The following is a 26621-nucleotide window of genomic DNA, read 5'->3' on the forward strand; positions in this document are numbered from 1 at the left end:
ATTGTATCTGACAAGCAACTTCTATCTAGAATATATAAGGAACTCTTAACAACTTACAAAAAAAAAGAACCAATTTAAAAAATTGGGCACAGGATCTGAACAGACATTTCTCCAAAGGAGATATACAAATGTCCAATATGTACGAAAAATTTTCAACATCATTAGTCATTAGGGAAACACAAATCTAAACCACAACAAGATATCACTTCCAGGATGCCTAAAATTAAAAATGCAGATAATAACAAGCAGTGGTGAGGATGAGGAGAAATTGGGACCCTCATTCATTGTTAGTTGAATTATAAAATGTTACAGCCATTTTGAAGACGGTTTGTCAGTTTCTCAAAATGTTAAATGTAGAGTTATCATATGACTCAATAATTCTATTCCTATGTATACACCCAACAGAAATAAAAATATATATCCACACAAAAATTTGTACACAAATGTTCAGATCAACATTATTCATAATAGCCAAAAAAGTGAAAACAACCTTAATATCTAATCATAAATGAATGGATAAGCAAAATGTGGTATGCTCATACAATAGAGTATTATTCAACCATTGAAAGGAATGAAATATGGATAGATGCTACACAATGCGTGAACTTTGAAAACATGAACTAAATGAATTAAGACAATTACAAAAGACCACATATTGCAAGATTAATGTATATGAAACGTCCAGAATAAGCAAATCAATAGAAATAGAATATTCGTGGTTCTGAGAAGGTGTGAGGGAAAACAGAGAATAATTGTTAATGGGAATGGAGGTTATTTTTGGAGTAATGCAATGTTCTAAAATTAGTAATGGGGTCAATCAACTTGGTGAATATACTAAAAATGATTGAATTGTATGGTTTACAAAGGTGGATTTTGTGGTGTGTAAATTATATCTCAATGAAGCTATTATTAAAAAACAATTGGTAAATACATGATGGAAATGTGCATATATCATGCCAAATCTCAGATAAGGCTCCTTTGTATGTTGTCCAAAAGTACTTTTAGTGGTAGGAACCATTTTATTCAAATCCTTATGTTATACATAAAGAAAGCAAGGTGCAATGCTATAAATTACTTACTCAAGGGCTATTAGTCTGTACTTATCAGGATTATAGAGGAAATGAAAAATGCTTTTAAGTAACACAATATACCTTAAGGTTAAAATAAATTTGGGGAGAAGAATTCAAAGCAAATTTAATGGCAAACTAGAAGAAATCTGTTTCATGACTGTAAATAGTGATACAATGGAAAGCAGTCAGTAGCTTCAAAATCTACATGAAATGGAATGAAAAAGTCAAATGGTTTTGTCAAGATTCTGGAATCATAGAATTATAATTGTCACATATGTATAAAAACAATGACACAAAAACAGTGAGACCCTGCTCAGGATGGAGTCACATCAAAAGCACATTTCTTCAGAACTTAGCTGATATGATGAAAATAGCCTCCAAATAATTATGGAGGAAGAGAGAAGCCATGATGGACAACTAATAAAAGTAGAAAAGAATAAATGCATTAGAAACTATTCAGTGATTCATACAAAAGAAAAAGATAAGGAATTCAAAAATAATCATAATTAAATATACTGAGAGTTTAAATTATCTAGTATTATATTGTCTTAGTAAAGAAAAAGTAATGGACATTTTTCATAGATTTTCTTAATATGTAGAGATATTTAAAATTGAAAGTTATTAATGGAATGATATGGCCTGAAGGAATAAAACTAAGCAAGATAAAACAAAATAAGCCAAGTGACGTGGGGGAGGAGAGTACCATAATATTTTGAGGATGGTATTATTTTGAATGTTTATTAATAATCTTGTGGTAGAAACAGATTGGAGAAATAGAAGAGATAAGAAAAAGAAAGATACCACTGTAGCATCATTTCCTGTGGCCAACTAGAGGCAATGGACTTGTGCATCGCTGATAACATCACAAAATTTATAGAGACAAGATGACAAAATACAGTAACGTGGATTTAAATGGAGTAATATGGAAACAGAGTAATATGGAAAGATTTCAACTTCTTAGTCATCAGCTGGAATTTCTATCAGTGACCATAAAGCAACCGAAAACTTTCTGTGCCTTGCTAACAATTTCATAGCCCAAAGATAAAGAAAGTAGATATGATAGGTGAGATGGAAGGTACTCTTGAGAAATATTTCTCATCCAAAGGGGGGAACCGGGTGGCAAAGTGGAAGTGACAGAAACCTGGGAGAAAGTTACCATGCCATCTCAGAAAAAAGTTTAAGCAGAGTCAGATATGAAGCTATTTCTAGTGTCATTGAAGACGAAGCTGTTGCTGCTGCTTTATGTGTCATTTCCTTTGTTATTTTGGTCTCTTTTTCAAGAATGGGCCTTGGAAAAGAATACAATCTAATAGAAGTTCCATACATGGTGGTAGGGGAAGGAGGAAGGAAGGGAAGAAAGAAAGCTAGAATAATTACGTTTATTTAAGAAAATAATTTAAAATCAACAAGAAATTTTTTAATGAGAAGAAAACCAAAGTGTTTTATCTCAAAACCACAGATATAAATGCTCAATTAATAGCTAATTAATTTGTTTTCAGTAAGCTGACATAAAACTTTCTAGCAGATAAAAAATCTTAATCTATATTAGATTAAGATTTAGGAAGCTGATTGATTAAAATAGACAAAGACACCTTAAAATAGTAGGTAGCCATGCATCATATGAATATTTGAAAAGTTCATGTGATTCTGAAATAGCATGTCTTACCTGAATCCTCCATGCTCAGACTATCTGAGCAGGTGATTGCTTTTGGTCCGATCTACTGTAAGTTCTACATTTTCAAATTCTCATTCTCATCCTCTTCACTTTCATTACAAGCCTATTGTTTTCCTTGCCTTTTCCATGCCATGGAACAAAAGGGCCAATTATAAGGAATTGTACCAAAATACATCATGATATTTAAAAATTATTCAGGTGTTTGCCGTCCAAACCACAGTCTGGTAAGATTAATGGATAATGAATGTTAATATTGTATGCCTGTTATTAAATTGAAAATTTCTCACGAATAGTACACATTTAAATACTAGTAAGAAAGACAATTTTTCTCCAGTTTCATTAGGGTTTGGGATAGGGAATAAAAGAAATAAGAATTATTTAGGAATATTCATTTTTCATGAGTAGGTTGTCTATTTGAGAAACAGATAAACACAGGGTCTGGGTCTAGATTAGAACTTGAGTTCTTTCTGTTCAAACCACTGGGATGTGCTATTGTAATATATTCACTGCCAGGAGATACATTACTGAGCAAATGATGGAATCTATCATATAGAGAAAAATTGACTTCCCATCAACTGCATAATATGAAAAGAAAAACTGTAATGAGAAGCAGTGTCAAAATGTGAAATAGTATGAAATATATTCATCATTCACATATGAAAAAGAAAGAGTATCACCTGCCCATTGCAGACACTTAAAGGTAAATGAACAATGAGTACAAGGGTGGTAGTGCCTCCAGTTTTGATGACAACATTCACATTTACCTTGTGCTATATTTATTGGCTATTTTTTAACTTTAATGAGACCTGAAAAAGGTTTCAATGAGGCCACGAGATGTAGAGAAGTCTTGGCCAAAAAGCAATAATTACAATACAGCACAGGTCAAAAAGCCACAGGCTATTATAGCTCAAATTACTATTCATCCAGTCCTGGTTAAATCTAGTATTACAACTAAAAAGAAGAATATAAGCATTTATAAATATTTATGTATTTTGTATTGACAGTTCAGATATTTTTTTGAAGTCCCAAAACTGAAAATCTTTAAAATACCTCTACAGAAATGGAGGCATATAGTTACCCTTTATGCGTCTTATCACCCTAGAATATAAACTTGGTATTATTAATTATTAACAAACCATATACCAAAGCCAATAAAATTACAAAAATTAAAACCAATGAACATTTTAAGTGAGCTCATTCATATCCCTAAGTTATATGAAATGCTTTCAAGAAAAAATAGAAATTTGAGGAAATACTGCTTTAATCTGTTTTTTTTTGCATATCCATTTAAAAATATAAACAGATAACAAATTTAGGATTTTATCACATAATTTGCAAGGCCACGTACAAGTTCAAAGTATTTGTACCAGAAACCACCTTCACTTTGTGCTCTTGCTACTCATAGTCCTAACCAGATGGGAAAACAGCTTTCTGTCCTAAATTGCAGATAGTCAGATCACCCCCAAAAGTTTTAATAGTTAATCTTTTAATGTTTTGCTTCTTTAAAACCCTGCCTTATTTTATTTAAATGTATCCAGGTTATATATAGAAACTACCCAAATTCTGAAACCTACCAGCTACACATAGCCAAAGGAATAAAATAGAGTTTGGGGTAATTTACCAAACTGCAGTCCATAAAAACTGAATCTCTTAAGTTTAAAATTATGCCAGAAAACTTTGAGAAGTAGGTGACATGACAAATGTCTTTTCATTCATAAGGGCCTCTAATGTGAAAGCCGCAGGTAAAAAGAAAAAAAAAAAAAAAGAGGTTCCTGCATTGCCTCAGAAACAAATCTGATCTGTCTGGTAGAAACTTCAAAAGGATAGGTTTTCACTCAAGACAAGAAAAAATATTTTAATAATTTAAAATATCTAATTATTTGCCTAAGGGTAATCATGTTTTCTTTCAATTGAGGTAATCACTTAAAGAGATGATAGCTATCTCTCAGAGCTCCTGTAGAAACAGTTCATTAACAGCTGAAGTGGAAAAAAAAACCTTAATGTTCCTTAAAATTCTGAATTCTGTAGTTTAAAGATAACACCTTTAGTTTTATGAAAATCATCACCTATCTGGTTTTTCCTTTTCTTTCTTTGAATTATGGAGAATGGAGTAGGTGGGCATCTTTGACAACTCAGAAGAGATTGTAAAGGATTAAGATACATTTGAAGGCGCCTGGGTGGCTCAGTCATTAAGCGTCTGCCTTCAGCTCGGGTCATGATCCCCGGGTCCTGGGATCGAGCCCCGCATCAGGCTCCCTGCTCCGCAGGAAGCCTGCTTCTCCCTCTCCCACTCTCCCTGCTTGTGTTCCCTCTCTCGCTGTGTCTCTCTCTGTCAAATAAATAAATATTTTTAAAAAAAGATACATTTGAAATGATTTAAAAATGAAAAAAACAGTATTAGCTAGGGTTTGGGGAAATTTAAATTTTCATGTGAAATTGATGGGAGAGTAAATTATTATAAACATTCTATAGGATCTTGGATGGTGGGTAAGTATATCTTGAGTCCAGCAATCACATTCCTGAGAATTCCCTCCTAGAGACACTATGCAAGTTTATCTCAAAGTTATGCACTGGAGAATGCTCATATGAGTCTCATTTATAATGGCTAAAGATTTTAAAGAACTTAATTTTAGCTAATAATTAAATAAGTTATACTATATTAAATAAATTATAGTATATAGACTATCAGGTGGTCATTAAAATTGTTGTAAAATTATTTTTAGGGTGCCTGGGTGGCTCAGTTGGTTAAGCAACTGCCTTCGGCTCAGGATCGAGTCCCACATCCGGCTCTCCTGCTGGGCGGGGAGTCTGCTTCTCCCTCTGACCCTCCCCCCTCTCATGCTCTATCTCATTCTCTCTCTCAAATAAATAAAATATTTTTAAAAAATTATTTTTATTTACACAAAAAGAGGAGAATGTCCATCTAGTAAAATAAAATCTCTCTTTCTGTGATTAAATAACATATCAGTACACATATACCCAGAGACACACATTTAGACTCATGGTTAAATATGAGTGCTGATTTTTTTATGTTTTCCCTTACACTTCTCTGCATTGGTAACTCTGTTAAGAGGGAATGTATTATTTTTAATAAATAATTATTGAATTATTTTTTATGAATTAAAAATTTTCTCATGACAGTTGTATCTTTATCTGAGAAAAGCTTTTAAGTGATATAGTAAAAGTTAGCATATAAGATCAGCATACAAAAATCAATTATATTTCTATACATGAGCAATGAATAACCTGAACATGAAATTGAGAGAATAATTCTATTTATAATAGCATCAAAAAAAATAAAATGCTTAGGAATATATTTAACATATTAAAAAAATATTTAGTGAGCTCCTACTGTATGTTAGGCCCTGCTTAGGAACTGACACAGAAGGCAGATCAAGCAGAGTCCCTGCCCTCATGGATCTTCTAGGAGGCAGGTGGTTGACATTTTTTAGATATCCCAGATAATAGTACAATGAATTTCCTTTACAAGTAATTTTGTATAATTAAGTGTTTCATTAGATGGTTTTCAATAATTGCTATATTACAGAGCATACAAGTTTTAAAATTGTCATCAATGGCTAATTGCTCTGTGAAAATGTGGTACCGAAAACTTTCCGGCTCACCGTCTTTGAGAGAGCAGTAATATTTTAAAGAACCGAAAACTGAGCGTATGACTCTACTTATATCTAATAATTCTTAAATAGTTCAAACTATGAGGTAAAACTGATATCAAAAGGAATGATATGTCTTCTCAATTTAGAAAAAGAAATTAAAAAAAAAACCTGAACTTCAACTATTGTTCAAATAAAATAGTCCAAAAAGTAAAGATCTTCCTTGTTGAAAACTAGAAATAATTGCATTTGCTACTGAATTTTCCAGTCATCATTCCTCATGTATAAAATGAAAAGGGTTGAGTCATATTTCTTTTCAAAACTGAATCAAGTTAAAAAACTAAATCAGATCTTTAAAAGAAAACCGCCCACCAAAAAGGAAATTGCCTTCCCTCACTTGAAAATATAGCAGTATGTTACATCATTAAAATGCCAACATGTAAGGTATATGTGGTTGGTAAAGAAGAAATAAAAACTCTTGTCAACCCTGAGGTTAGCAGGCTTTGTAAAGTGACGTAGTCTAGAAGTAGAGGATTATTTAGTGCACTAAGAGGTAAAAGGAAGGCCATCAAAAATAAAACCTCCCTGTTAAGCATGAATCAAATTCCCAACTTAACATACACATTCACAACCAAGCAAGCTTCAGTATGTGCAAGAAGAAAAATCAAAGTCCACTACAGGAAAATCTGTAAACACTTATTCCAACATGGAGTATACGACACATAATATTACTTAAATCCCCAAAGATTCGGTTTAATATATTTTCCTATATGAGTGCTTGTAAATATAGGGGAAAGTAATGTATTTTTATATTGCTTTTGGAAATATTCCCAATTACGACACAGTGTTTTTTTTTTTGTGTTCTAAAAACTATCTTTAAAATATATGTACTCTGGAATTATTATTCCAACAATTATTCTTAGAAGATTTCCTTAAAATACCAAAAAAAAAAAAAATCAAAAGGATTTTGTGTAGATAGTCCACAAAAATTAACTGACATTACTTTAACAACTATTTAAAACAACAACAACAACAAAAACCAAGAAGCAGACATCTTCCCTAACACTTATTCCAACTGGTATCTACACATAAGTAAAAAATAACCATTTTCTTACCAAAACATTAACATGACTTGTCCAAGAAGTCACATGTTGTCACTGTCTGTGTATACTCTATATTTGGGTAACTAATAAGAGTTAGTCCTTCTATGCTTCTACTTGTTGACTCTATTACTATGATAGCCATCTCCTATTATGTTACTCCATTTGCTGATCCCCATTTCTAAATACTCTGCTGTGTTATCCTTTAAAATCAAAAAGTATTTCCCTCTTCATCAATGGGCATCAATCTCCTAAAGTACAAAAAGCACTGAAATTGGGGTAAAGCCTTCAATTTTAACTTCCTTTCCCTTCCACAAACCTACGAAGAAGATATAAATCTTCATTGCGTACTGGTTTCCTCATCAGCACAATATGGTCTCTACCTGAAATAACCCATCTCTGCAAAGACTGTGAAGGCAATTTGATACATTTTATACAAATAAATGTTCTTTGAAAGCAAAAATATAACAATATATATTTTAAAAACTGTACATATAGCTACAAATATAGAACTATATATAATGTCTATTTGAGTAGTACACATATATAGTACAGTGATTCCAGTCTGACTGTGGGACATTTCTTCCAGTTTGCAAAAATAATTGAACCTTGGGTGACCCTATATTAGTCAATTACAGAACACATCAGAGAAATAAGACACACTGTTCCTTTCACCAATGTCTTCTATAAGTGCACACACACACACACACACACACCTGTATTCACCTACCCAGATGCTCCCAGAAAATTGATAAAATCATGGTGACACTGAATTCCACTTATCACTCAAAATATAGTGGACAGGAGGCCTACAGGGCATCTGTTTCCAGCTATGATGGAATAATTGATAGTGGACTATGCATCTCATCCATATCTGAAAATTCACAAAATACATATACCTAAATATAAAGGCTTAATCTATAAAATTTCTAGAAGAAAATATAAGGAAAATTATTTGCAACCTTGGAGTAGGCAAGGAAAGTCAAGGTACTAACAATAAAAGAAAAAAACTGATATATTGAATTTTGTCAAAATTAAAACCTTTTGCTCCTCAAAAATCATCGTAATCAAATAAAAGAAAACATGACATAGACTGGAAGAATATATGCCAAATATATACTTCTGACAAAAGACATAGCCCAAATATATGTCATTTCTACAACTCAAAAATAAGAAAGCAAACGCCCCAGGCGCCTGGGTGGCTCAGTTGGTTAAGCGACTGCCTTCGGCTCAGGTCATGATCCTGGAGTCCCGGGATCAAGTCCCACATCAGGCTCCCTGCTCGGCGGGGAGTCTGCTTCTCCTTCTGACCTTCCCCCCTCTCATGCTCTCTCTCTCTCTCTCTCTCATTCTTTCTCTCAAATAAATAAACAAAATCTTAAAAAAAAAAAAGAAAGCAAACGCCCAGTTTAAAAGAAAAAAAATTAGATAAATGATCTTAACAGACACTTCATCAAAGATGACATATGAATGGCCAATAAGCACCTGAAAAGATACTCAGTATCTAAACTATAAAGAAAATGACTTAAAATCAAAATGAGGTGTAAATACATTCCCACTAGAATGGTGAAAATTAAAATACCAACAATGCAAAGTATTGATAGGAATGTGGAGCACTGGAACTCTCATATATTGCTGTCGGGAATCACAAATGTATAATCATTTGGATAACTATTTGGCAGTTTCTTATAAGGTTGTATGTATGCTTACCATAAAACCCAGAACTTTCAATCTTAGGCATTACACAAAATAAATGACTCTAAATATCAACAAAATATTTGTACATGAATGTTGTTAGTACTCTTATTCATAATTGCCAAAAACTAATGCAACCCAGAAGTTCGTAAACAGGCAAATGAATAAAAAAACTGTGGTATATTCATACAATGGAATACTACTCAGCAATTAAAAGACTACTGATAAAAAGAACAACATATGTGAATCTCAAAAATACTATGCTGAGCAAAAAAGCTAGAGACCAAAGAGTACATACTTTATGATTTTATTTATATGAAAGTTCTAGGGCAGAAAAACTCATCTCCAGTGACAAAAATCAGTGGTCGCCTGAGGTAGAAACAGGGGCTGGGAATTAACTGCAAAGTGTTACAAAGGAGCATTTTAGGGAGATAGAAATGTTCAGTATGTAAATTATGCCTAAATAAAGTTGATTTTAAAAATCAACAAAGGAGTAGAAAGTAGGAAAAGAATAAGGAAAGGAATTGGAGTAGATATTCAGAGATGACAAAGAGTTGCCATTCTGAGTCATATTAGACACTTGATAAATATGTACTGAATGGATTTATTGCACACAACTATCTAGAAAGTAAGCAAGGCAACCACTATTTCTTACATTTTATAGATTGAGATTAGGATACTATGATTCAGAGAGCCACAAAATTAGTCAAAATGAACGTTTTTCATAGATTGCAAAGCTAATAAATTATATTGCCATCTGAATTTAAGTAATTCCTAATATAATGATGTTTCCCTATAAATTATCTGCACCATTCAAATTTGGTTATAAGTAATTAACTTCATGGAGTTGCCAAAATACTTACAGTATTAAATAGCGTGTGTTAGTGTGTTAGGTACATTGATAGTGTGTTAAAAAAGAGTATTGCTTGAAATAAGTCCATTCTGGGTCTTGGAAACCTTTCATTATAAAAAAAAGCACGTTTGAAAGAATGGTATTTGTTAAATTGCAATTTTTAACTATAGGCTCCAAATGTGAATATTTAAACACTGAATATGTTAAATATTTAATAGAATTGCCCATTATAAAGGTTGGAAAGATCTTACTCTAATCCCCATGCAATACCTGAAACTTTTCCATATTCAATTTAATGTGACAGAAACTGAGAACATAAAAAATGAAGATGTGGCTGCTACCAACCTGGAGCTTACAGTCTACAAGCAGATAAAAGGCACATAAACAAATGCATATTGTGAATGGCTTAGTGAACATTCTAGACTTAGAAGGGCACACGTGGAAAGCAACTTTATTCTCTCTCACCTGTGTATTCACATCAGCTTTCCTGGCCTATTGACTTTCCTGGCTTACAGTTGGATGAAATTCTGGTCTATTCATTCTTGTTCAGGTAAATAAAAGTCAGTTTAGTCTAATTATTAAATGAGCTTTGAAATAACCCATAAAAGCCAACTGTGAAATGAAATGCCCATTAGGCAGAGATTTTACATTGTCTCAAGTTTTACTAGTAATTCCAAGGAGATTCAACAACCGCAAGACACAAAGCAGAGAGAGGCCTGCAGAATGAATGTGTCTCCTCATGTCCTTTCCTGCATCAAATATACACCTCTAGCCTGGAATAAGGGAAGAGGCCTCGAATATACAGCAGGGAGCACTTAAATTATGAGATATTGTCATTTTTTTATCCCAGAGGGTTGCATAGCTTACATGACATTCTTCATGGAGACACACCTCACAAATTCATAGATGCCAGGTTTATTTATTATAAATACACAATTCTGTGGGCTAATTCTTTTCTTGCCACTGATGACACCTAAAGCAAGTCTTATACCTTTTGGTCTTAGGTAATTAATAGTCCTCTCATCATTTTTTCATATTGTCTCATGTTGGTAATTAAAATGTCCAATCCAATATAATAATCAAAATTCTGAACTGTCAACAATTAACTTTTTTCCCTCACCTAGCTTAGTGCTACCACAAGTCAGAAAGTTTGCAAAGGGAGAGGTCTTTACTTAGCAATGTGCTTTACCGACCCCACTCCCAAGTTACAGTATCCAGTTCCTCCAAGATGAGATGTAGGGAGAGAAGGACAAGGGGAAATGACCCCCTCTCCCTAGGCTTCTTAGGCTGGTCGGAACTGTCATTATACAGCACTGATGTACCCTGGGCTTTGTATGCTCAACCCTGACTCTTTCTTCTGGAATGTTTAATGGGTTTCTCAGAGCTCACCATATCAGATATCTCCAACTGCAATATCCATGATGTAGACAATGGATTGCTGGATCCCTCCAGCAATTTAAACTTGGAATCTCAGTCACTGGGGCTTCCGGTAGTCTGTTCTTCCACCTGGTGACTTCACCCCTTTCCTGCCCACCCCCCACCATGGCCTTCATGGATGAAATCCTTTTCCAGGTTTACCCGGAATGTCTCTCCCATGGGTCTACCTGACCCACAGGAAAAACTTACATAAACTCTCCACAACTGCGAAGGTGCAGTTTTCTTACACTACAGTGTTCTTTCTCTGTCTTTGCTGTCAGTCAGATGCTTTACCTACAGTCTCCTGCCTTTAAAATTCTCTTGTGGACAGACACCACCAGTTCCCTCAACTTCAGGGATGCAAATAAGCCTTGAAGTTGTACCTCCTGGCTTCATGTAGGGCTAAAACATCCTTCTCCCCTTCCCTACTGAAGAACAATTCTCTCTGAAGGTAACCTCTGTCAATCCTTCAACTCCATCCATAAATTAGAAATGGCTAATTAACATTAGCATGACTGCTTTCCCAAATTCTTAGTTTGTCCAGGTTTTGTATGGGGGTAAGACCAGTTGGCAAGGATTATATAGTTCTTAATCTCTGGAATCCCAGCTAATTCTAAGAAAGGATGAGTTCCAAGACAACACATGCACACACACACACACACACACACACACACACAACTTTTAATATTTGGTTACACTATTAAGCAAGGTAGAAACTGATAATTGCCATAAAAGAAGTACAATTTCTGTGCAAAGGGAACATGAATAAAGATAAAGAAATAATCATTTCTTTTTAAATATTTCTACAATATGGGAGTATCTACATACTATTATACTATTTCATTTTTCAGACCCTTTAATGGAATGTGATTTTTGATACTGGGATAAAATATGCCTCTATGCCTCACTGTTTCTGGTTCTACCTTTGGAAATCACAGGAAATAAGCTGACATTTCATCCATAAGATTACTCTTCAAAATATGTGTCATATTTCTATGAGTATTTCTCTTTTTGAGCGAAATAACTCCTCAATATTTTCAGTTATTTCTCAAAGTTATGGTTTTGACTCCCCTCAACACACTGTGTACAAAACTCTAAATCCCTTATGTTCTGTCACTGTTCTTAAAAGTGATGTGTCTGAATCTGATGAAGCATTTAACCTGACAAAATTGTTCTGAATACTCTATTTCTAAAAATGCAATAAAAATTACACCATCATTTTTTGTTACATACATAATACAGCTGACTTCCTTGAGCTCTCAATTAACAAAGTCCCCTCAAGTTATTTAATAAAATGTTGTATATTAAGTAAAACATTCTAAAAATACCAATTCTGTTTAATAAAGATAACGTTAAAATAAGCAGTATTGAATATCCATGTGACTTTGAGTTTCACATTTCTAATACAGAGTTTTGCACTGGTAAAACCATATAATAAAACCTCCTGATACAGACTTTTTTAAAAATAAGAAATTGAGGAAAAGCAGGTATTTCACCAGTTGACACTTCCTTACCTGGAAACTCCAGCACCCAATTCTGAACCATTGTGTAGTATTTCAGAAAAGAGAAATTAAAATTTTGAAAAATAATGGTTTTTAGGATAAAATCTAGATCTCAAATAGGATATGAAACTGATATGAAACTAAAATACAACAGCAGGGTCATCTACTACATCAACCTAAATTATATGCAAATTTATATAGACAATGGACATACAAAACTCCTAAGACATTTCCCTCAAGAAACTTACATTATATTTGAAAAGAAAAGACTATATGCATCTAAGCCATGTATATTAATATTTTGCCAAATGAGTAAAAGGAGGTCTTTAGACATTCAAAAAAGAAAGAGGTGGAACTTTAGTTGAACTTAAGAATGACTAAAGAATGACTAAAATTCAGATCAATGGTGATGATGAAGGTTATCATTCTAGGTGAAGCAAATCCTGGGTGCAAAAGTTAAGAAAATATGTAAGGCATATTGGGACATTACAAATAAATTACTGTGTTTGGAAAGAGGGAGTAGTGTGTGGTATGTGGGAAAAGATGGGGTGGGGCCAGAATATATGAGATTTTAAATGATGAATAGGACTGTGGTCTCTAATCCATTAGGCAGAGATAGTCAGTGGTGGTTTTGATCCATACAATGATAAGTAAACAGCAATGTTTTAAGAGGAATAATCTAGGTGCAGGACAGGCACACCTCAGAGATATTATAGGTTCGGTTCCAAACATTAAAGTCAATACCACAATAGTCAGATGAGTTGTTTGGCTTCCCAGTGCATATAAAAGTTATGTTTATACTATACTGTAATCTATTAAGTATGCCATAGCATTATGTCTTTAAAAAAATGTGCATACCTTAGTTAAAACTTTCTTTATTGAAAAAAAATGGTAACCATCATCTGAGCCTTCACTGAATCATAATCACTGACCAAAGACCACTATTACAAATAATAATAATGAAAATTTTGAAATATTGTGAGAATTACCAAAATAAACACAAAGACACAAAGCAGGCAAGTGCCATAGGAAAAACGGTCCTGAAAGATGCGCTTGACACAGGGTCACTGCAAACCTTCACTTTAAAAAAAAGAAAAAAAACACAGTATCTGCAAAGCACAATAAACCAAAGTTCAACAAAACAAAGTATGTCTGTTGTCCCTCTTTATCTGCAGGAATACAGTTCAAGACCCCCGTGGATGCCTGAAACCACAGATAGTACCGAACCACATCTGTACTATGCTTTTCTTATACATCTGTACCTATGATAAAGTTTAATTTATAAATTAGGCACATAAGATTTTACTAATGATAATAGAAATAAAGCAGAATAATTATAAAAAATACTATAATAAAAGTTATGTGAATGTGGGCTCTCTCAAAATATCTTATTCTACTGTACTCACCTTCTTCTTGTGATGATGTGAACGATAAAATGCCTCCTGAGAGGTGAAGAGAGGGCAATGACGTAGACATTATGAGGTAGATTTAGGCTACTATTGACTTCTGATGATTCGTCAGAAAGAGGATAGATAGTCAAATTTGGGTGGTGGTTGGCAGAGGGTAATCAAAAGTGCTCAAAGCAAAAAGAGGAAGCAATTAGAAAAGAGAGACTGGAGTTGGGGGCATGTTTGCTGGTGAATTAGAATTAACAGTCAGTAGCTGAGGCGAAATAAGCAAGGACTGTTAAGAACTGAGAACTAGGAGAAACAAAGTCAATCTACTAACAGCTTTAATGTGGAACAAGAGGACATTTTAGAGAGATGACAAAGAAAATCCTTTTGTCATTAGCAATGAGGAATGGGAAGTAGGTGAAACCTGTTCATTTAAGGTAAGAATGGAACACCCCCCCCAAAAAAGTCAGGCAGGTGGTTTTCAATGTGGCTTGAAAACTCAGCAAAGACCAAAGCTGATAGGGATTCAGCTGTAAAGAAGCAACCGAAACTGTGAGCCATGATGAAAAAGGAAAATAAATAAGAAGTGCATTAGTCAAGTTTATGAAACAAGTCGTAGAGCCAACAGAGGAGCAGAGCACCTCAAAGAAGGAATACAACAAGAAGAAATATATTATCTTGGACCCTTTCAAGCCACAGGGTAGAAAGGGCCCAGACTGCCAGAGAGCATCTGGGGCAGTTCATAACAAAGCTTTTGAGATCCATTTAGAAGTCAACTACTACATGATCAAACTGCAAAAATCATAATCAAAGAAGTGAAATGGTGGAGGTGAGACAAAGTCTCACATGGTTGTGAGTCTTCCTGCTGAGAGGTGAGCGTGGAGTTTTGTTTTGTTTTAAAGATTTTATTTATTTATTTGAGAGAGAGAGAATGAGAGAGAGAGAAAGCACATGAGATGGGGGGAGGGTCCGAGGGAGAAGCAGAATCCCTGCAGAGCAGGGAGCCCGATGCGGGACTCGATTCAGGGACTCCAGGATCATGACCTGAGCCGAAGGCAGTCGCTTAACCAACTGAGCCACCCAGGCGCCCGAGCGTGGAGTTTTAATGTTGCCACAGGGAATGAGGTGCCATGGACTCCACACACGTGAGTGTTTAAGAAATAGAGAGTGTTCTCTGAGAAACAAACTGAGGGTTCTAGAGAGGAGGGGGTGGGGGATGGGTTAGCCTGGTGATGGGTATTAAAGAGGGCACATACTGCATGGTGCACTGGGTGTTATACGCAAACAATGAATCATGGAACACTACATCAAAAACTAATGATGTAATGTATGGTGATTAACATAACATAATAAAATAAAATTTAAATAAAAAAAGAAGATAGCAGGAAAGGAAAAATGAAGGGGGGGAGTCAGAGGGGGACGAACCATGAGAGACTATGGACTCTGAGAAACAAACTGAGGGTTCTAGAGGGGAGGGGGTGGGGGGATGGGTTAGCCTGGTGATGGGTATTAAAGAGGGCACATTCTGCGTGGAGCACTGGGTGTTATACACAAACAATGAATCATGGAACACTACATCAAAAACTAATGATGTAATGTATGGTGATTAACATAATAAAAGACAAGAAAAAAAAGGAAATAGAGAGTGTTCAGCAGTGCTAAGGGCTTAAGGAAATGAAGGAAGATAGCCTACTGGTGACCATTGTAAGCAAAATTATATATAGAAAAGTGCTTCCACATTATTTTAAGTTTGTTCCATTAATTAGCTTCATGTTTCTATCAGGATGTGATTTTTGTGATTCACAAAACTGTTGTGAACTTCATCAAAGTCCTAGTCAAAAAAAAAAAAAAATGCTGAATTGGTGAAGTAGAAATTAATGATAATTTGCTCAAATAGAAAGATAGGATAGCTTCAGTGGAGTTTTAATTGAGTAAACTTTCAATATTTAGACAGTTACTAAAACTGATATTTTAAAGATAGAAATGTATCTATTAATGTGCTGCCTTTCAATGTTTTGGAAAATTTTACATACATCTTAATAAATCAGTGTCAGACTGTATCAACTATGGGATGGAATATGCTAACAAATACCATCAATGTACAATTGAATACATATTTTCTAAATTTTTTTTAAAGATTTTATTTATTTATTTGTCAGAGAGAGACAGAGAGTAAGCACAAGTACGGGGAGTGCCAGGCAGAGGGGAAAGCTGGTTCCCTGTGTAGCAAGTAGCCCAATACGGGGCTCGATCCCAGGACCCTGAGATCACGACCTGAGTCAAAGGCAGATGCTTAACTGACTGAGCCATCCAGGCATCCCTCTAACTGTTTTTATAATTTTATAAATTTCATACAATTTCATCAATTGCAGAGTAGAGAAAGAAAAGTACTGCTCTGCCAAGGGACAGTATAATAATCTTAAGGAGTTGAATAATGCAAACAAATAATCTGATTAATTCACACTTTTCTGTTTTGTTATGTATGAATGACCACAGAAAATCTTTGGCATTATTTTATTTCTTACAATTTTCATGGTATTATTTTTCTTCTGGACTCAAAATAAACCTGTTACTTGATTTCTTTACTTCAGAATATTTGGTGTATACCAAGAAGATTTAAGGGACACTCAAGACTTAAGGAAAAGATATTTAAAATTAGGTGAATTATTATCAAATACCATAAGCTAATATCACAATAAAAAGGATTCTATACATAATAAAATAATGGCCACCCTCTGACCAAGTTGCTAGAAAAGTTACTTAAGCAATTACCATAAAACAAAAAGATTCAGAAAATGATATATAAGTGCTATATTATGGGGGAAAACACATTAGACTATGTAGAGAACTTAATTTAGGCTTATGAAAAACTAAACTTTAGGGGTGCCTGGGTGGCTTAGTTGTTAAGCATCTTCCTTCAGTGCAGGGTCCTGGAATCGAGCCCTGCATTGGGTTCCCTGCTCAGGGGGAAGCCTACTTCTCCCTCTCCTGTTCGTGCATGTGTGCGCTCTCTCTCTCTGTCAAATAAATAAAATCTTAAAAAAAAAAGGAAAAGAAAAACTAAACTTTCATATATAAAGGAAAATGTGTATTTATTGAGAATAAGTGAATATTGTTATTTGAGAATATATGCACATCTCAGAAATGTATACTTGGAATCAGTGATAAAAATATATTTTACCTAGGGGGTCCTGGGTGGTTCAGGACATCCGACTCTTGGTTTCTGCTCAGGTCATGATCTCAGGGTCGTGGGATCCAGCTGCGCATGGCACTCCAAGTTTAGCATAGAGTCTGCTTAAGATTCAGCTCCCTCTCTCTCTCTCTCCCTCTCTGCCCACCTCTGCTTCCACCATGGCCTTGAGCTCTCTCTCTGTAAAATAAATAAAATCTTTAAATATATATATATATATATATCACACTAGGTAAAGAATATATATATAATATCACACTAGGTAAAATATATATATAATATATACATATATATTATATAACTTTGAATATATATTTTACCTAGTTTGATGATTAATTTTATGTGTCACCTTCATTGGGCCATGGGGTGTCCAGATATTAGTTTAAACATTATTCTGTGTGTACCTATAAGGGTGTTTCTGGATGAGATTAACATTTAAGCCAGGAGACTGTATAAAGAATATTACCCTTCCCCATGTGGGTGGGCTTCATTCAATCCACTGAAGTCCTAAATAAATAAAAGGCTGAACAAGAGCATATTTACTCTCTCTACCTGGTGGCCTTCAAACTACCCCTCAGTCTTATTCTGCCTTCAGGCTCAAACTCCAGCTGGTACACATAGGCTCTCTTGGCTCTTAGAATGCCAGACTTGGGCTGGAGCTATACCATCAGCTCCCCTGGCATTCTAGCTTGCTGACTGAGGATTCTGAGACTTCTTAGCCTTCATAAGAACATGAGCCAATTCCTTATAATAAATCTAAATGGTAGATAGATACAGTGAGCTATACATCTCCAACTGGTTCTGTTTCTCTGAAGAACCCAGACTAAGACACCTAGTGACGCTCTTTTCCCCTCATTACTTTTTTAGTAATTCTTTAAAAGAAATTTTAGAGAAACTTCTTTCTGATTATTGCATATTTCAAGAAAAAATTGCCAATGTTGTCTCAGTTCCTGAAGTTATTTAACAAAAGGGAAAACTAAAGTGCAACTGGGAAAGAAAAAGTGGAAATATGTGGAAATGCGGTGTAACGTGGAGCTGGGGTTCTGCTGACCTGCAGTCCAGTCCTCTCACTACTTTGTTATTAACTTTCCTGAGCTTCAATTACTGCATCTGTAAATTAATGATGTTGGACCAAGTGGATGTTTTTCAAGCTTCTCTTAGCAACACAACTCTTTCTCAAAATGAAAATTCATGTGGAAAAGCAATATATTTTACATGCCCATAAACAAATAAAGCAGAGAGAGTGTCCATCCAATAATCAAGCACCATGGGAGGCAAATTGAAAAGTGCTGAACCAGCTGGTGCCACCCAATCCTACCACTGGGGAATCCTCAAACTGATGATGTTTTATTAATCATAAAAGCAACATTTATTGACATCTGGGCTGCACACTTTATATACTTTACTTCATTTATTCATCTAACACTAGATGGAAAATGCGGTCCAGTTCATTAATTTGCCCAATGGTCATACAGCTAGTAAATGATAGAGTCAGAATTCAAACCCAGGACAATTTGACCACAAAGCCCATATTGGTTCTCACAGGTGTTACCATTTGTTAAATATTTACTAAGTACTAGACACTGTGCTTGATTAATACTCATAATTACCATATAAGTTGAATATTAATCTCATTTTGCAGCTATGAAAACTAAGTCTTGGATAGGTTATGTCTCCTTTTTCTTTGACATCAGTGAACTATTCCCCAGCAATTTTGAGTATTTCAAGCCTGCCTACATTCCATCATTGTTAATAATAAATATTTACTGTTCCCAGAGGTTGGATATGCATTATAAAAATTTGGTCATGTGTGTGTATGTGTGGTGTATGTGTGTGTTTATGTATTTCAAAGCTAGGAACTGTGGTGCCATGCAGGGCTATAAAATTTAAAAAAACAACAACAACACAATTCTTCTCTTTTAGGAACACTAAGTCTCATTCCTTTGTAATAGTATTTATAGACTGCTCAAGAGTTTAAAGATAATCATTATTATTACTCTGAGTCTGTAAATAAATTAACTCCACTAAGAGTACAAAAATGATCACCCAATGAATGGAAATATTTAATATGAATTAGCATTTTTAAAATTAGTAGATATTTAAGCTTTATTCCACATTTTCTATAAGTATATGGAAATAATATATAATAATCCCCATCTTCAATATTCTAAACATTGAATATTAACATTCTAAGCCCACAATTAACAGCCTGAGGAAAGAACATTTAAACTTCCAAGAATAAACAAACATGTCAGACAGAGAAATTTTTAGAATTCATAAATCAGAGAACACTTCATTCTATATTTTTCCTTAGAGCCTCTTCAGTTTCTTACAAGTAGAACATAAAGAGAAAGTGATTTTAAAGAGATATTGAGCTTCATATATTAAAAATAAAGTGCTGGATTTCATCCAGAAGCAAACTGGTAATTGTGTTAAAATGTAGATGCTGAAATCTCTCCCTGAGCTGCCTCTTGAAGTTGACCAGGTCATGCTAGCAACTGCCAAAAATCCAAAATTGGCACTTCTGAAGTCAGTGTATAGGGGTTGGCCAGCTGGAAAATTGCCTGAGGAGTTCCAATAATTTGAAAATCATCAACACAAATTTTCTCCCTAAAAGGAATGCTTCTTCTGGGGAAACTGAACCACTATTCCAGAGGGCTGTTGACATACAGGTACTTCACAGACAGCACATCCAGGAATTGGCCTGAATTTACACTCACAGGTCCAAAATTAACACCCGCTTGGAAAGAATGGAAATGAGTACAGTCTCATTTTTTAGGAAAAAAGAAGTCCCTAGTTTAAAAAAAAAAAAAGTCCATATTCATGTTTGACATGGAGCTTAATTTTGGCTAAGAGTTCCCTATCTGTGGTAGAATCTTTCAGCAACGGTTCTTAAAAAATAGCTTTTGGTGGAAAAGCACAGTGATTTCTGGTATAATTGAGAATGGAGTTGGGTGGGGAGTTCCCTAGTTTTGCCTAACAAAGTTGCCATTAGCTCTGCCAAAAAGACTTTACCCAAAGTAACTTCATGTTACCTGATTGAAACACGCTGTACAGTGTATTAAACACTAAGCCAAAAACATCTTTACAAAGCCTTTTGAGGGTAGCCAAGATTCTTATCATGCAACTTGTGGAATTCTTTATCGCTAAAATCAAGTTATATAAGCTGCATAGGGAACAACATTTCAGGGCACTCTTTCATCAGCTTATTCCCTCCTATCAGAGAATTTGTATTACAAAAAGAAGCTTCTTTTTGGGGGGGTGGGAGTTGTTTGTTTCTATTTGCTCTGTGATCTTTTCAACCCCAACAATTCATATTCATGAAGTGGATGATAATCATCAAAAATTTCTAAAACTCTTCCATGGAAGACGCAGCCAGCCAAAGTGATGAGGAGAAAAAATCTGAGAAATATTACTTGTACTCACTCACAAACTACATTTTAAAGGAATGCTAGCAAATAGTTTTTATTTAATGTTAGGTATTCACTGAATTAACCAGCAGTGCCATTTTTTCCTGTGAAGGAAACAGTGAAGAATGCCAACATACCCATTTAATAAATTATGGCACCCGTGCATTAAAATCTTCTATAAACCTAGAGAAAGATAAAATAATGCCTTATGATAATATACTATTTTCACATAAATCATGAAAAATGCTTATATTGGTGCTCTGAGCGCCTAGGAAGGAGTTGTTAGTCCAAATTTATAGATAAGGAAAAGGTATGGTTGTTTGCTTATTAGTACGGAGGGCTGAGTTACATGGATGAGGTCAGCAAGAATGATAACACAAATAGTGCTGGAAAGGAAGAGAACAGGGAGGGGGCTGAAGCAATCAGACTGGGGGAGAGTGGCCAGAAGTAGAAGCCACAGCGCTTACATCTGTGGCCAATTTTAAGTGCTCTATTTATGACGAAATTCTACTTTTTTAAAAATGCCTAGTTCACTTAAAAAGCTGACAGATTGAGCTTTCACTCTGCCTGATGTCCAAACATATAACTTGATTTGATCATGAAAATCCTTTGTATATAGATTTAGAGTGATTTAAGCTGTTGAAAATATTTTACTTTTGACTTTATGGCATAAAATGAATTTACAGATGAACCAAAAAATAAGTGAGCAAATGCATTCATTCCTCAAACATGTATTGAGTGTTCTTTGCATAACATGTCCCTCTCATCATAGTGTCATGTCAAGTGTTGCTTTTCAAATATACCATGCCTGTCTAGCTAATATCATCAGCCCTGCCCCCCCTTGCAAACTCTAGCTCATTAGCCTGTTTAATGTCATTCATAGCACTTATAACTGTCTGAAATTATCTTTATCTAGTTGTTTATATGTTTATTTTCTGTTCGCTGCCTGCCATCCACCTCCAACCAGAAGCTCTTTGACAGTAGCGAGTGTGTCCATTTTCAGCAATGCACTATCCCCAGTGCCTTGAACAGTGTCTGATGCTGTAGGTACTCAATTTACATTTAAGGAAAAAATAAAGACCTACCAAATTTTATGTAATATTTTATACAAAGAAGTAATTTTGCATATATCATTGTAATTGATTCTCAGAAAAATACAATGAAGTGACTACAGTTAACATACATGTTTAAGAAACATCCTCCCATGCTTTTTCCAGTTCATAGTTCATACAATATAAAATCAGTGTTCACAGACTGTAATTGCTGAAAGATACCCATGCTCTCAAGATGTCTTCAGTACCATACACTCACCAGATTGAGTTCCATGTGCCTTGTTCATTCTAAATTCCAGATGTAGGAGCAAGCACCAAGCTCACATAAACTTTCAGTGAAGTTTTGTTTCCTATACAGGATAAAGCAGTAACAACTACTAGAAAATCCACCCACTTAGCTCCTCCAATTAGCCCAGCTGTGTGAAAATGCTAAGGCATGTTTCCACACATTAGCCTAAAAACAATTAGATCTACCAGGGGAAGACCTATCTATGTCTTTAAAAGCATTGATACACCTTGGTTAATTTTATTGTTAATTTTTCTTTAAGACAGAGATGCACGATATATATTTAGAGTCTGCTTTTTTGTTTCTAATTATAACATCGTTGTTAGATTGCTCTATTCATGTTCTTCCAGTGTATACAGCTAGATTTCATTTCCTAGCTACACAAACAGTTAAGTGAGATCATGTGTCTGAGATCTGGCCTGAGGATGATGCATGTTTATGGGCAAAGACATTAGGAAGCAACACTAATGGATTTAGCTTGGAGGACTGGAGGTGGAGCCTGGATCCCTGAATGCTCACAAAGAGGCACAACCGGTAAAGTTCACCCACTGGACTGTGACTTAAATGAGATATAAAATTTCTATTTTATTAAGCCAGTGCGATCTTAGGGATATTTTGTTACTCAGCTAACATTATTTTCCATCATATTACTTATGGTAGAAATTTGAAAAAAACAAAAATATATTGCCTGTTCTCTCGTGGGTTATTATTCTAAGTAATCTTCAGAATCATTCTGTTAGGATTTTAATTAGAATTACAATTAATATATACATTAGTTAGAATAATTTTCTCATAGCTATAATACTATATAATTGTGGTCCAGAATGAGATACACATATCCATTTATTCAAATCACATTCTTCATTTAGAAGCTGCATATTTCTTGTTACATTTTTTCTGCGATATTTGGTTTATTGTTACTTTTTTATTATTTGCAATTATAATTGGAATACTTTATATCACATTTTTGCTTATGGTTTTATCAAAGCTGTTTTATATATTTCATGACCAGTCACACTACTGGATTTTTCTATTCTTTCTAGTAGTATTTTTTCCTATTGATTCTCTTGGGGTTTTCAATTATGCAATCATATAATCTACAAATAATGATAATATTGTCTCTTCTTTTCCAATGTATATAATCATTATTTCACTCCTTTGTCTAATTTAATTGTCTATAGCATTTCCAGAAAAATATTAAATATTAATAGGGAAAGTAGGCTTACGTGTCTTATTCCCAACTTTAGTGGGGATGCTTGAAGTGTTTCATTGCTAAGAAGGGTGCTAGCAACTGGTTTAAGAAATATGTACAATTTTACTTACAGAGGTATCATTCTCTTCCTATTTTATAACATATTTTTTCTTCTTCGACTGGTACTGAGTTGTACTACGAGATTTCACATCTCTAAACAGTTTTGCATTCCTGAAATAAACCCCACTTGGTCATGGCATGTTATTTTTTAGTATAGTGTGGATTTTATTTACTGTTTTACAGTAATATTCATAAGTGAGATGATGTATCATTTTCTCTTTTGTGGTGTCTTTGTCAGATTTTGGAGTTAATGTCATATTAGTTTGGGTTTATTTTTTAAGAATTGGAATGCTTTCCTTATTTTCTATGCCTTAAACAAGTTAAATTGCATAGGAATTACCTGTTCTTTGAAGGTTTGAAAACATTCATCCATGAAATTCTTTGATATTTTTGCAGGCAAGGCCCTAATTTAACAACATAATGAATTCCTTCCATGATCATTGTTTTATTTAATATATCTATGTCTTTTTGGTTGATTTTGGTTATTCTTTAGAAATTTAGAAAATGTGTTCTTGAATTTTTAAGTTAGCTTTTAAGTTGGCTACATATTGTATAATATTGGTCTGAAAAGTGGAAATTCAATATTTTTTTCAAAAAGGTTTTGTAAAGGAGGTATTTCCAAAAGTATGTTTCAAGGATATTAATAGACCCTGAATAGCCAGAGGAATGTTGAAAAAGAAAAGCAAAGCTGGTGGCATCACAATTCCGGACTTTAAGCTCTATTACAAAGCTGTCATCATCAAGACAGTATGGTACTGGCACAAAAACAGACACATAGATCAATGGAACAGAATAGAGAGCCCAGAAATGGACCCTCAACTTTATGGTCAACTAATCTTCGACAAAGCAGGAAAGAATGTCCAATGGAAAAAAGTCTCTTCAACAAATGGTGTTGGGAAAATTGGACAACCACATGCAGAAGAATGAAACTGGACCATTTCCTTACACCACACACAAAAATAAACTCAAAATGGGTGAAAGACCTAAATGTGAGACAGGAGTCCATCAAAATCCTAAAGGAGAACACAGGCAGCAACCTCTTCGACCTCAGCCGCAACAACTTCTTCCTAGAAACATCGCCAAAGGCAAGGGAAGCAAGGCCAAAAATGAAGTATTGGGACTTCATCAAGATAAAAAGCTTTTGCAGAGCAAAAGAAACAGTCAACAAAACCAAAAGACAACCAAAAGAATGGGAGAAAATATTTGCAAATGACATATCAGATAAAGGGCTAGTATCCAAAATCTATAAAGAACTTATCAAACTCAACACCCAAAGAACAAATGATCCAATCAAGAAATGGGCAGAAGACATGAACAGACATTTTTCCAAAGAAGACATCCAAATGGCCAATAGACGCATGAAAAAGTGCTCAACATCTCTCGGCATCAGGGAAATCCAAATCAAAACCTCAGTGAGATACCACTTCACACCAGTCAGAATGGCTAAAATTAACAAGTCAGGAAATGACAGATGTTGGCGGGGATGCAGGGAAAGGGGAACCCTCCTACACTGTTAGTGGGAATGCAAGCTGGTGCAACCACTCTGGAAAACAGTATGGAGTTTCCTCAAACAGTTGAAAAGAGAGCTACCCTATGACCCAGCAATTGCACTACTGGGTATTTACCCCAAAGATACAAATGTAGGGATCCGAAGGGGTATGTGCACCCTGATGTTTATAGCAGCAATGTCCACAATAGCCAAACTGTGGAAAGAGCCAAGATGCCCATCAACAGATGAATGGATAAAGAAGATGTGGTATATATATATATATATATATATATATATATATATATATATAGTGGACTATATATATATATATAGTGGACTATTATGCAGCCATCAAAAGGAATGAAATCTTGCCATTTGCAACAACATGGATGAACTGGAGGGTATTATGCTGAGCGAGAAAAGTCAATCAGAGAAAGACATGTATCATATGATCTCACTGATATGAGGAATTCTTACTCTCAGGAAACAAACTGAGGGTTGCTGGAGTGGTGGGGGTGTGGGAGTATGTGCTATGGTGAGCACTGTGAATTGTGTAAAACTGTTGAGTCACAGACCTGTGCCTCTGAAACAAATAATACATTATATGTTAAAAAAAAAAAAGAAGATAGTAGGAAAGGAAAAAATGAAGGGGGGGAATCAGAGGGGGAGACAAACCATGAGAGACTATGGACTCTGAGAAACAAACTGAGGGTTGTAGAGTGGAGGAGGTGGGGGGATGTGTTAGCCTGGGGATGGATATTAAAGAGGGCATGTTCTGCATGGAGCACTGGGTGTTATACGCAAACAATGAATCATGGAACGCTACATCAAAAACTAATGATGTAATGTATGGTGATTAACATAACATAAAAAAAGGGTGTTAATAGAATAACATAAAAAGAGGATCCATGGTCAATATACCTGGGAAATTCTTTAAAACAAATTTTAAAGATTTCTTTTTGGTAGGACTTCTCAGAGTCCATAATTTTCTTATTACATTTTCTCTTTAAAGGAGGGATGGGGCATGATGTATATAACATTGTCCATACTTGACTGTGTAACATTTCCCCCGCTTTGCTTCCAAGAAGCCTCTCATGAGACTTGTGTTCTCTGGTACACACTTTGGGAATTACAGATCCAAATAATAATTTTCTTATTGCACAAATATTTTCAGGATTGATGAGACTAGAATGTTCTGGAATATACTCCCTTCTAGAAAACTCATAATGATACAATAAAAATATATAAACTTCAATGGCTCAGAAAGACTCTAGGTTTTATTTGACTAAAACACTTTTTGTGGTCATCCATTTGCTTGCATATCACTCTGAGAAATTCTGAAGACCTTATATATTATGTAAAAGATGAAACTGCAACTATTTGAATATTTAAAAGTATTCAAATAAACAGCTTAAGTAACAAGGGACTTTGCACAATTTTTACTTATATTAACTAAAATATTACTTATTTAAGCAGGGGGTTATTTATATATCATGGATATTGACCATAAAATCAAGGTTGTATTCATAATATTATGCTGTCTCCAACTTACAGATGAAGAAATGC

The sequence above is a fragment of the Eumetopias jubatus genome, unplaced genomic scaffold, assembly GCF_037043125.1.
Source record: "Eumetopias jubatus isolate StellerSeaLion01/CBP00866 unplaced genomic scaffold, mEumJub1_p1.0 scaffold_4, whole genome shotgun sequence".
Classification (NCBI taxonomy): domain Eukaryota; kingdom Metazoa; phylum Chordata; class Mammalia; order Carnivora; family Otariidae; genus Eumetopias; species Eumetopias jubatus.